Here is a 14,005-nt window from a genome sequence, read left to right on the forward strand (position 1 = left end):
TAGATAGAATTTTTTTTCAAATAAAAGCAAAAAACCCACGACGTTTCGATCGTTTGTGTTGCGATCGAAACGTCGTGGGGTTTTTTTTTTGCTTTTATTTGTAATTTAATTTATTTTAAGTTGTATTTTATTTTTATTTTCTATCTACGTGACTTTACCGAAAGAACCAAGAACATGAATTCCTGCAGTCACGAAAGTTTTAAGGCACAAAATAATATTCTTTTTTTTTGGGGGGGGGTGCGGGGGGGGGGGCTGTGCTTGGGGGGGGGGGCGGGTAGCTGCAGGGTGAGGCGCAAATAAGTGGAGTCGAAATTATTGTTGAAGGAGGAGACAAGCTGGATTAATCGGGACCTCGGTTGATGGGGAGGTGAAAGTGAATCTGAAATGCTGGAAGTGGAGTAAATAGTGGAGTGAATTGTGTGTGTGTGTGGGGGGGGGGGGGGGGGGTTCAGGAGGGGGGGCATGTTGTAGGGGAATTAGGGGAGGGAGACAAAGCGTGCCGGCAATGAGTGGAGGGGGGGGGGGGTCAGAAATAGGTGAGAGGGCATCCCGCAAATTGGAGTAAAACGTGGAGTAGGTAGTCGGGAATTGAGGAGGTATAGGAGAGGACCTGCTGGCACGACGGAGAGTGGGAGAGGGGGTGGCTGTGTGTTGGTGGATGAGCGCAAGGCACTGGCGCTGCAGCGCTAATGGGAACGGCATCGCGTTCCATTGCGCGGCGCGGTGGCGAGGCCCTCACTCACTCATGACGTGTTTATGCGCCGCGCTTTGAGGCTTCGCCCTCAAAGCGCGCGACCCCCCGCGGAGCCGTAATGAGCCGCACGCCGCGTGCCCCAAGGGCAGCAGAGGGCCGCCGATTGTCTCCGACTGAAGGAACATTTTTGCGCGATGCAGTGATGTGTGTGTGTGCCTACAACTTTTATGGCGTTGGACTTCTGCGTGCCATATTAGAGGCGAACACCTCTCGCTCGAAATTTAACTAAACTCAACTTTTTTTGTATTTTTGTTTTTTTACCAGGTAAGGCCCACTGAAGCCTTATAGCACTTAATTCAGAAGCGACCTTGCCACAAATTATAGCTCAACGAAGTGGCTTATCGTGTGGAAATCTCTATCAGCCAAATACTCTAAACACATGTTGACTAAATGTAGTGGGAGAAACCGAAAGAGCCGGAGAAAAGTCTACGCGACCACGGCGAGAGAGAGATGTAAACTCCAAACATACAGGGGTCAGGGTCGGGATCGACCTCCTGCATACCAGGCGAGGTAGTTAACATCTCGCCACCGGTGGCACCGCTCTCTCTCTCTCTCTTTCTCTGTGATAAAATAATACGTTTACAGCAATTTTCGTATGAATTCGCTGCTGGATAAAGTAGCTGGTCGTTTGACTATACTGTACCACGCCGGTCTCTTTAGATTGGTTGGGTTGGGGCAGTCACGATTCAGATATCACTCGTCACTGATGTTAACCGTGGCCTGGAATCGAATCCATCGGGCAGTGCACTGACCACTGCGCCACCGCTCCTACGCTGCATAAATCTAATGAATTACTCACAATCCCCTGCCAAGCCACTGATCGATGAAGACCTCCACGCGCCGTGTCGGGCATGGGGTTTGTTTCTACCATACTTCACCACGCTGGTGAGTGCGGGTTAGCAAAGGATGGACGCAACGATCGGTTCATGCATCGCTCTTCGACAATGTTCGCCGCTCGCAGGGAATCGAACTCGGTGCTCGTTGCTGAAGGCGGTCGGGGAAGGGTGGTGCGTTAGCCGTGGCCGGGATTCGAATTCGAGTGGCCTGGTGGTTCTACGGACCAGACAGCTGCTGATGCAGGTCATGTTAATTCTTATCATAGGCGCCCAGCATTGGTTTGAGGAAGTCCATTACTCCTGAGGGGGAAACAATGAGGAGAAGGAGGAGGAGTGATATTAGCACGGCACCATGTGAAGCACTCAATCGCATCAGATATCAGGAAGCTAAGCAGGTTTGAGCCTGGTTAGTACTTAGATGGGCTTGGGCTGCGAGGTTGCCAGGAGATAGCGGTACAGCATTGGACTCTTGACTCTATCTGTGCGAAGCTTTGAATTGTTTCCCTGCCGGATTCTCTCGATTTTCTCCAGGACATGCCAATCCACTCATGAATACAATTGACCAAACAACCCTCCTTAAGACCCACTGAGTGAGGCTTTCGTGAGTAAATAATAGAGGCCTTCTAGATTTGAAGTTTCCGTGACTGCAGGGATCCATACTCGTTGGTTCTTTCGGTAAAGTCACGTAGGTAGAAAATAAAATAAATTAAATCACGACGTTTCGGGCGCAACACAAGCGTCCGTCATCAGGTGGGACAACCACGGCAAGAAACAATTGCTGAAGTGGGCAAAAGGGCTGCTGTAACAAGTGACTTTACCGAAAGAACCAAAGAGTATGAATAGAGGCCTTATATTATTAATGACAAATAGAAGATCAGTCAGTCAACACACTGACTTCGATCTCAGCCGCGCGTGTGTAGGCGCGCATGCAGTATACATATATACATATATACTGCATACATTGATGATGAGGATTCAGTTGTCGTGCAATGAATGGTCATCACGTAGGGCGTGCGAACCGAGAGGCCGTCGGTTTTATCTCCCGACACGGGAGTTGAAAACAATGTGCCGGGTACACAACCACGGTTCAGTTAGTCAATAGATAGGTTGCGTGGCTTGGGGTAAAGCGTGGGTAATGCCCACCTCTTCCGAGACATCTGGCTAGCGTGAAAGAGTAGGCCAAGAATTAGACGGTAGAAGGGGATCTTTAGATCACCCTCCGGTGGAGGCCCCCTTTTCTGCCCGCCAGCAGTGGCGTGAGCGAGCGGTTGCAGGGCTGCGCCTTTGCTGTTCGGTACCCTCTTGTATTGGCCGAGTGCGTTTAATTGGTGACACGCAAGTGGGCATTGAGCGATGATGCACATCGCCAAGAATGCGTTTGAACCGCGGAACATTTTATTGCACTGGTGTGGATTTCGTATCCGCACAGACACAAACCTCCCGGATCTTTCAAGACCTTTGTTACACACACACAAAAAAAATAACTCGAGAAATAAAATATAAAAATACGATACGTATTTTTTTTTAACCAGCTATACTTTTGGCAGTTCTTTATGGAAGAAAAAAACACCCTGGAGGATCGATTTCCCAGTAAACATTTGTCTGGGGCTTTTTCCGAATAATGTGTTTATTTTCTTGTTTCATAAGCCGAGGCGTTAAGCTAAATACTGCACTTTATACGCGTGTTTGTATATGTAAGCGTGTCTGAGTGTGTGCGAGTGTGATCTTTGTGCTGTTGCGGGGCTCGTGTCGCGGTTAGCGGGCTGCGCTACGAACCCACGCCTCCCCTAGGTCGACTCAGCCTTCAAATGAGTACCTGGTGCGATGCCTAAACATCGCCACTTGCCGGAGGTGGTGCTGCCCACCCACAGCCTCGTGTGCCGTGCTGCCGGCCTTCATAGCCGCTCGCTAACAGCACTTGTCCCATCGGTCCGTTAAAGGCTACATCATATAATCATATACGGGGGGGGGGTCATCTTTGCATTTAGCCTTTGACCGGATTTACATAACGCGATCGACACCGGCGCCTCTTCACTATTTTTTCGCGGCGTCTTATAATCCGGAGAATACGGTAACGACTCCAAGCGCGTGCTGCTCGCTGCTGTGCAGGTGTTGGGGCAACCGTACACCACGCAGGGGTCGCCGCTCCCTCGTGAGAGACGCCTCCGCCGCCTCCACAGCCGCCTCCGCCGCCGCGTGTTTTGATTTTAGCGCTGCAAACGGAGCGCGGCTGGGGTTTACCCGGGAAGCGAAAGCGGCTGTCGAAGGAGCCCCCGCATCGACGTTTCTTCTCAAGTCTCCCGTGGGACTGCGCTCCCCTCGAACGCGCCCGCTCAATATTGGTTTACACCGGGGCGAGCGGTTGTACAGAGTTGCAGCGCGGATAACGTGGCCATCGGGCGTTACACGCGCGACGCAGCGGTCCGACACGCACGTCCCACACTTCTGGCACTCGTGCCAGAAGGTGGTAACCGACCACCAAGGAGGGTGGTCGGTTACCACCTGGGATGGCAAAAGTTATCAGTGTCCACCACGGGCAGTATCCACCATAGGCCGTGTCCACCATGGGCAGTGCCCACCGTGAAACTGTCCATTTTTTTATGGACAAACTTCTGATGCATTTCTATCATACGTAGACGTTTCGAGTCAATGTCTTCTTCCCATACCGATTTTCGCACATTATAAAACAAAACAAAAAATCACAAGCTACAACGTTGACCTTGCTATCATTCATATTTGTGATCTACAGAAAACAATCTTTCAACAATATTCTTACGAGCACTTGCCACCATGTATGAGTGGTAGCGATAAGCCGTTATTTCTTGAGTGACTAGTATGTTCCGAAAGAGCTACAATGTTTACGTGTTTTTTCACAAATATAGCCGCACGTTGTGGTGGTAAGAGCACTCACTGCATTATGAACCCGGCGACTTGAATTCAATTCCTGGCCATGGCTAACGTTCAGTGGCGAGTGATAGCTATCTGGACCGGTCGTGCTGACGCTTCGTCTTAGCCCCTTCATCACATCCCGTACACAAACAGACCAGCGCGGCGAAGTAGGGTCAAACAACAACCGCCAAGACCATGACGCAGCGTGGCGAGGGCCTCAATCCAGCAGTGGATCGATGAAGTGACTGCAAATCATTATTATTATTATTGTACACTCCACGTCACGAGTGAGGAAGTCAGTTGAGAGATGTAGGAAACGTGGATATAACCCAGAGGTCCACACGGAACGCAAGCCGCTCGCCATTACGTCACCCCCGAGAGAGTGTGGAGAGAAAGAGAGGGGTGTAGCCCTCATGCTCCATCAACCCCACAGCAGCCCCCCACCCGACCCCCTTCCTGCCCGCCCCCCTCCGTGCCCAGAGTGGAATGACCCGCAGCTAATTACCAACACGTGCTTCGTAAAGGGTTCTGCTGCAATAAATCATCGCGTTGCAGCTCAACTTAAAGAGATTCTAACGAACCACCTGCGTGAGCACATGCCTCCACGCCGCACGTGTCTGACTCTGTCTTTGCGCGTGTCGGCCCGTGTGCCTGTGCGTTGTACGTATGGGTGTGCTTGTTGTTGTGCTTGTTGTTGTGCTTGTTGTTGTCTGAGTGGGGAGCGATAGTGTAGCGGTTAGCGCGCTGCGCTATGAACTTGGCGACCCGGGTTCGATTCCCGCTCATCGGCCAGCACCAGTGACGATTTTCTGAACCGGTCCCGGGTCTCCCCTAGGTCGACTCAGCCTCAAATGAGTACCTGGTGCAATGTGTAAACATTGCCACTAGGGAGACAAAGGCGGTCGGGCGTGCTGCTGGCCACCCACCCCCTCGTGTACCGTTCCGGCCTTCATAGGTGCCCGCTAACAACACTTGCCCCAACGGTCTGTTAAGGCTATAGAGTATGGATACAGTATTTGTTTTTGTGTGTATGTGAAGAGCGGTGGCGCTGTAGTTCGACTGTCAGCCACGATTGACATCATATCAGGGCATTTGTGTTCGTATATACTACGGTATGTTTACGTGTCTGTGTGTGTGTCGGTGTGCCTATAGGTGTTAGCGTTGGTGTGTACACGGCACCTGTGCGAAGGTTCTGTCGAGGATTTGATGGACTAACGATGATGATATTGGCGTGAGAATGATGAGAAGGACAAGGAAGGAATGGAGGTCGGAGGTGAGCTATAATGAAACCCGCCCCGGCTCCCATCCCGTCTCCTCCAGATGGTCGCTCCCATCACCTCTTCAGACGCACGTGCGGGGAGGCGCGGAGCTCCACGTGCGTCCGCGAAATTAATACGGAATGCGTCGAGTTGCCGGCTCATAGCGCCCGCCACCCCACAGCTTTCGTCCCTTCCATCACCCCCCAGCGCCTCCATCCCTCCTGCCACCACCTCTGCCCTCGTAGCGTCGTTGCGGGGAGTATAGAGGAGCTGGATGGGCCTGAGACCACCTCCCTCCACCACCACTCCCTGCTAAATGCTCAGGCCCCCTTCTAAATCCGTCAAGTCAGGTCGCACAACGTTGGCACAATATTATTGGGTCTTTCGGTAAAGTCACGTATAGATAGGTTCAAAGAAAATAACAAAAAAATAACAAAAAATAAAATGTATTTGAACCTATCTACGTAACTTTACCGAAAGACCCAAGAATATGAATTCCTGCGGTCACGAAAGCTTTAAGTTGGTGCAATGTTTAACCCCGGTGGCGGGTCTTATTCCAAGCTCGCCAGATTGGCGAACGCCGACTGACCCGCTGCGATATCCTCCTTCTGTGTGTCGCAAACTTCACGCGATATGCAAACTGTCTGCTTAGCGTTCAACGTTTTGTTGAAAGTTTGTTTAACATTGACTGTGTCGTGCCCCCAATCTGAGTTTGTGTTTGCCCCCACCCCCACCCGCCACCTTTAAGCGAGGTCACGCTACAGGTTTGGAGGTTAACCCCTGATCCCATCGCAACCCCTCCCCGCAGCTCCTCTTCAAATTCCTCCCACAGCCACTCGCGCGCTCACACCACGGGGAGGCGTTTGGTCCGTCCTTTCGGATGCATTTTAAGCGAATGTGTCACAAGGGAGTGGGGGGGGCGTGATCGCCTGCGTTTCTCGTGGCTTCGTTTAGTGCAAAATAAGAAGAGCCGCAATGCACTCTGGTGAATACGAGACGTTGGTCCTTAATAAATAAGGTCGCGAAACAGTCCGTAAAGAGCCGCATGCGGCTCAGGTTGGTTTCCGACCCTTGGTGTAGTGAGAGCGTTACCCGCGCGCTAGTAGCACACTGGACCTGCAAGCGTGACGGGTCGCCGGTTCGATCTCCGGGCGCGGCGCGGCAGAGCTGAAACATTGGGCACGTGTCTGAAGTTTCACCCACAGCAGTATAATCGGTTGCCGCCGGTGCAGGCAGGTCGCGCGCAGTGGGGTATGCTCGACGAGAGGGGGGGGGGGGCCTCTATAAATCTCGCTGTAGTGGAGGCCCTTGTGCCAGCAAGTGGCGTGAACAAGCACTTGCAGGGCTGCGCCGTTACCTCCTAGCGAGTACGCAACGCTCTGCAGAGCGGGCCACTCCCCCGGTTCGAACCAACTCACTCGACTCTCGAGTGGAGCGATAACTTCGATCGCACGATAAACCGCGCGCGCTTTAACTACAGCACATGCAAGTGTCCGTCAGCGTTGTGTAAAATGTATACGAGTTAGGCCCGTATATAAAACACATGGCCTCTCTGTGACGACCGACCAATATACTAGCACGGGTAATGGAGATTCATCTTATTGAATCGCTTTATATATGAGCCTGTGATCGATATCATATCGTGTCATGCGATTATTTCATACACATCGATACACTCCGCTGCCCCTGACGCGGTTATCTTGCTTGACCACTGAATGGGAACTTATATTTGTCGCAGTAGTCTGTTGTTGTGCATGGCGGTCGCCTATCCTGAAACTGCCCGGTTCGTTCCCTGCTCGACTTCGCGAGGTCGGATGAGATCAGGCGCATTCCCGGGTGATTTGGTGGCAGGCAAATCGTGCGGTTGAGTCGACAGCGGGTGAAAAAGCAAAGTCAACAGAAAGAACGTAATCTTTATTTACACTGGAGGAATCCGATGAGCTATGAAGCTCTGTTTTTCACAGATGTCCAGTAGTGGCGGGCCAGAAAGTTACAACAACAAACAACACAAAAACCGATAGGAGTGCATGGTATAGGATGGGTAAGCAAGTCACTAAAAATTAATTTAAGTATATGAGTACAAATTGCAAAAGCATATCAATTCCTGCCGATTTTTTCACTAAAAACACTCAACTGTTGTGTTGCGCTTCTATGCTCCCACGTCCCTGCTTCCCGCCTTCACCAACTCGCACCGATTAGCGTGGTGAGAGCGTGGCGAGATAGCCCCCCCCCCCCACGCCCCACGACATGCACAGCGTCGGGTGTGGTCTCATCCAGCAGTGGATTGACACGCGAGTCACCATCTCACAAGCTTGAGCTCTGAAGCATTGAGCCTGGCCTTGGGTTGTGAGCAACAGAGGGCAGTGCAGCCAAGTCCATTGTTGTGCTGTACTTCTATGCTCCTCGGCTTTTACCAACACGCACTGGCCAGCGTGTTGAAATTTGGCTCTCATCCAACAGTGGAGTACATGTGTAGTGACATAGAATTAGCTATGTAGCAGCATAGCGCTGGCTGCTGGCGGGGAAGGGGATCTGCAGCTTACAGCAGCCCTGACGTCAGCAGGCCACGTGATACACCAGAGGAGGATATCTGGGGGAACCCGCTAGTAGGTTCTAGTGAGGGGGCGTGGCCGGGGCGGAGCGAGGCCACGCTGGGAGCATAAAAGGGGACCCTGAGCGAGAGCTCGGGGCTGTCGTTTGGAGTGGGATCCCCGTATTGCTGTTGAGGATCGTCACCATTTTCGCTGTCGTCTCGTCGCCATCGTCGCTGTGGTCTTCACTCGACATTGCGCTGCTAGACGGTAGTTGGCTGTCTCGGTGCAGCGCCGTCAGTGTTAGACGGCTCGTGTTGTGTGTAGGCGAGCAACAGTAGTAGTGTGTACCCACGTAGTGTTGTGTGTAGGCGAGCAACAGTAATAGTGTGTACCCACGTAGTGTTGTGTGTAGGCGAGCAACAGTAATAGTGTGTACCCACGTAGTGTTGTGTGTAGGCGAGCAACAGTAATAGTGTGTACCCACGTAGTGTTGTGTGTAGGCGAGCAACAGTAATAGTGTGTACCCACGTAGTGTTGTGTGTAGGCGAGCAACAGTAATAGTGTGTACCCACGTAGTATTGTGTATAGGCGAGCAACAGTAATAGTGTGTACCCACGTAGTGTTGTGTGTAGGCGAGCAACAGTAATAGTGTGTGCCCACGTAGTGTTGTGTGTAGGCGAGCAACCCACGTCGAGTTGTGTATAAGCGAGCGACAGAAAAGGGTGGACCAGCGTAGGGTGTGTGTTGTGCAAAGGGCGCTCGGTTAAATTAAAGAAGTGCCTCCAAGTCTTAGCGTCTCCGAGGTAAGTCACTACACATGTGCACACACAGGTATACCCAAGCAGGTGCTACGAATACAACTTTATAGAGTCTCTGAGCGATAAACATGCGTCAAAGTGTTTTTTGAGTTGTTTTTGTGTCGAATGTTTACACTCGGGGTTTCATTTTTCACGCACGCTCACGCCTCCTCTTTATGTCCGTGCACGTGGTTGTTTTTTTATAAGTCGGTTTTGGTTGGACCTGTCACGGCTACAAGGGGTGATGGACGATGAACGATACCTGTGGCTGAATGGCAGCCAAATGCAATAATAACGTGCCTGAGAGGACGACCGCCACGGAGATGGAGCGATGGGATCAGCTCGTTCGCATAACCCGAATAGCTGTATGAATACTATTCGGTTGCCTCAGGTTTCTTTTTTTCGACAAGGGTTATAACTCAAGAGACCATTTTTAGTCTCATTTCGCAAAAAAGTGATCTGGGGTTCGCCAAAATGACAAAACTAAAACAAACATAATAAATTCGGAGCATTAAAGCGAATAATAATCGGCAACAACAGCAACTGTGCTCGTCATGGATGGCTTTGGGTTGGAGCGATGGAGCGGCGAAAATCAGCCCGGGTGCAGGTGCCAGACGGAGTGGCAAAACCGCAGGATCTCGAGAGTTGGGCCGCGGCTCCTGGAGGAGGGAGGCATTCATCCAGCAGTGGATTGGTCACGGCTGATGTCGGTTGGGGTTGGTTTTATTTTTTCCTTCACGGAGGGAAGGGAAACGAAGTGAGTGTGCACTCGTCTGAAGAGGCAGGCATGAGCGTGGCGTGCCCTGGGCGAAAATAAACATAATCTAAATGGAGTGAGGGCACTAAAAACACCCCCCCTCCCCTCCGGCTCCTCACGCGGCGGCTGCCCCAGCAGATCCTGTTTAAAGGCCACACGGTGGATGAGGAGGGGGGTGGGAGGGGGGCACAGCACCAGGCGCTCAAGCCCGGGACGCCTTTCAACCCCTGCCAACATTCTCGCCGGCGTTGTAAATTAGACATCACGCACATAGCCACGGCGGCGCCTTAATTCGGTGTCATTTTGACACCGAGGGCGCGCCGGCTGCGGTTGCCGCCGGTTCGCGGGGGCGACGGATCGGTACGGACGGATGCGTTGGTGGGTCGGGAGCGATCTCCGCTCTCCCTGTTTCGTCTTCGTCCAAGGCGCGAGCGCGCCTCGCTCAGGCTCACACGTTCATCGATTAGACACTGTGTAATGAAATAGATAAATAAATAAAAATTGCTCCTGGGTCGTAAGTGTTATTTTCCAATTGTTTGTGCCTCGAAAGTACAGAAAATGGCTTATTATTATTATTCCTAACGAACTTTGCTTTTGTGACCAGGACAGTGATATTTTGAAATGTAGCTATTGTCAATGAGAAAACGTAGTGTGTGCATTTGTGTCATTCCTTCACGTAAAGTCCTGGTCACAAGAGCAAAGTTTGTGGGGAATAATAGCCATTTTCTGTACTTTTGAGGCATAAGCATTTATAAAATAACACTTACTACCCAGGGTCAAAAATCGTGTTACATAGTGCAATAAAGAACCATCGTGTTCGTGGCTTCCGGATTGCGGTGCAGTAGATGAGTTCCCCGAGTCTTTAGTCCTCTCCGCACAATGTATTTTCTCGCTCCTCCCGTCAGTTTCCCGCGATCTTAAAAGAGGAATGTGTACATTTTGTAAAGCGTGTTGTGTGTGTGTGTGTTGTGTGCGTGTGTTGTGTGTGTTGTGTGTGTGTTGTGTGTGTGTTGTGTCTGCGTGTGTGTGTGTGTTGTGTCTGCGTGTGTGTTGTGTCTGTGTGTGTGTTGTGTGCGTTGTGTGTGTGTTGTGTGTGTGTTGTGTGTGTTGTGTCTGTGTGTGTGTTGTGTGTGGTGTGTGTTGTGTGTGTCTGTTGTGTGTGTGTTGTGTGTGATGTTGATTTATGGTGTTTTGGCGCATCCCTGTGCTACTACTTTTGGTTCTCGAGTCACAAGCGAAATTAGGAACAATATCCGTCAACATATCCGTGGCTGTATTTAGAGGGTGATGATGATGATGCAGGCCACGTACGCACGCGTCGTGGGAATACAAAACATCGAAATCAGCTCAAGCCTCCCGTAAATCACGTGACTTCTGCGTGGCCACCCCCACTCTGAATCCATCCTCGCTTCCCACCCGCTGCGAAAACAGACGCTGCACCGTGCGGTGTCGAGGTCCTTGTACAGCCTCGTGCTCTCTATCCTCATCTCTCCTGACACTCTGCTCCCGTTTCCCCATTCATTTTCCACCAATTTCCCATTATTTATCTTCCTTTTCCCGTTCCTTCTTCTATTGCCATTAATTAAATTATTGACTCTTCTGTACTCCCCTGTGTCACGGGCGCAAAGCTGCTAGTATATCTGATCTTTAATGGATACAAGCCCGTGCGTCCCACGTGGGCTGTCTGGCACGAGTTTGAAGCTTCGTTATTGAAAACAAAAAAAGTGTAACCTTATGGTCACGTGCACACGTACAGCCCTTTATCAATCCACTGCTGGATTACGGCCTCTCCACGCCGTGCGGGTCGTGATGGGGTTTTATTTCGACCATACTTCACCACGCAAACTCATGATGCGTTCCTGTGCCGCATCTTCGATGGATTATCAACTCCACGCTGTCTCTCCACATGCATGTGAATTAAAAATATATATATATTTGTGACGTATGTTGAAGTCTAGATTGACAACTAATTTCTTTAGAACTGCTTTTTGTGTTTAGTTTGTTGTCCTTCCCCCGCACACCCGATTAGCACGGTTGGCTACGTACGGTGCGAAAGAATTCCGACCTACATATTGGCTTTCCATACAAATATAACCAAGGAGCATTTTCTTTAAGCAAGCACATACTCTGGTCCGGTTCGGCCTTCTGATTCTCTGCCAGAGTTTGGTCTGAAAGCCAACAGGCTATGTTTACTTCACCACACACACACACACAGACATTGGTATGCACGTGACATACAGCATTCCCGGTGAGGGACCAAGGCTGTTTCTGTGTAACCGCCGCAGAAATCGAAGTCGCGCGCACGGATCCCGTGCGGAACCAACTCGTGTACGTGCCCACCCCACCCCCACCGGGTAGAGGAGGCTTTTGCACGGATCTTCCGCGAGGAGGTGTCATCTTTCTCCGCCTGGCTCGGTCAGCATCCAGGCACGCTCCGAGTCATCCCGGAGAGCGGGATTACGCACGGAATTCCCGATTAGTGACAGGCCGGCCTCGCGATGGGGGGAGAGGGGGGGTGGTGGTGTGATGCCGCTTTGAAGAAGAGTGGCGCCTCCGTGTTGGGATGTGCGCAAAGGCCGCACATCCCACAAAGACAAAAGTCAGAATCAAAATCTTTGTCTTTCGTTTAGATTGGATAGAATCCTATGAGTTATGAAGCTCTTTTTTTTTCACATATGTCCAGTAGGCCCCCCGTATAGCCTCTAGATACGTCTTGGGGCAAGTACTGTTAGTGAGCACTTATAGTTGTCGGAACGGCGCAGGTGGAGAGGGAGTGGGGGGCATTACCCGACCGCCTTTGTCTCCTCAAGTACTGATGTTTTATACACCAAACCAAATACTTATTTACGAGCTGAGTCGTCAGCCTAGGGGAGGCCCAGGACAGGTCCAAATATTAACCAAACTGATGCTGGTAGTGAGCAGACTCAATCTGAGATATCTGGGTTCATGGCCCAGTGCGCTAAGCATTACATGACCACTGTCCATACATACACGCTTTCACTCGTACACACACACACATATATCAGGACATCACACATTTGTACATGGCCTAGAGACAAATCTTCATACACATCTCTACACACGTACACACACGCACACGTATATGACCCCAAGAGACACATGTTCACACATCACACCGACACAAATCCCCCGTTTAGCCTTAACAGACTGTTGGGACAAGTGCTGTTAGCGAGCACCCGTGAAGAACGGCACGGCACACGAGATTGTTGGGTGGGCCAGCACCACGCCCGGTCGCCTTTGTATTCCCTAGTGGCGATGTTTACACACCGCACCATGTGCTCATTTGAGGCTGAGTCGACCTAGAGAAGGCCCAGCACCGGTGAGTCACTGACATTGGCCGTGAGCAGGAATCAAACTCGGTTCTCCCGGGTTTCGAAGTAGCGCAGCTACACTAACCGCCACACTACCGGCTCACGGGCAGGAGATGCACTCGCGCGAACACGCGTGCATCCCAACACGAGCGACGGCGTGGGGAGGTGGACCTTCAAACCAGCAGTGGATTGGCGAGGGGCTTGCTTTGCACGAGTCGCGAGGCTATCGAATGAAACCGCTGCCGAGGCTTTCGCTTGGAAAGGTGGCGCGAAAGGCGCGCCTCTGCGTCGACTCTTCCTCCCGCGCTCTGCGGGAAGAAGAGTCGACGCCTCTTTCTCTACCACACCCTCATAAAAAATATACCGACAATAATTGGGTCTGGAGCTGCCCGGCCACGACTGATGGACAACAGCAGGTGACTCGTCACAGCACGAGTCCTCCACCCCACCCCCGACACCCACACACATATATACAACGATAAAGATCCCCCGTATAGTCTTAACAGACTGTTGGGGCAAGTGCTGTTAGCGAACAGTACCTATGAAGGCCGGCACGGCACACAAAGGGGGGTGGGTAGTCAGCACCATGCCCGGCCGTCTTAGTCTCCCCAGTGGCGATGTTTACATACCGCACAAGGTACTCATTTGAGGCTGAGTCGACCTAGGGGAGGCCCAGGACCGGTTCAGATAATCGTCACCGGTGTTGGCCGTGAGCGGGAATCGAAGTCGGGTCGCCGGGTTCGTAGCGCAGCGTAGCGCTAACCGCTACACTACCGCTCCGGTCGGATATACAGGTACATACACATATACGTACATACAGACAAAGCCAAAGATCCCTCTATATATC

This window comes from Petromyzon marinus, chromosome 2 (genome assembly GCF_048934315.1).
Source record: "Petromyzon marinus isolate PM22_M1 ecotype Great Lakes invasive population chromosome 2, UKy_Petmar_22M1.pri1.0, whole genome shotgun sequence".
Classification (NCBI taxonomy): Eukaryota; Metazoa; Chordata; class Hyperoartia; order Petromyzontiformes; family Petromyzontidae; genus Petromyzon; species Petromyzon marinus.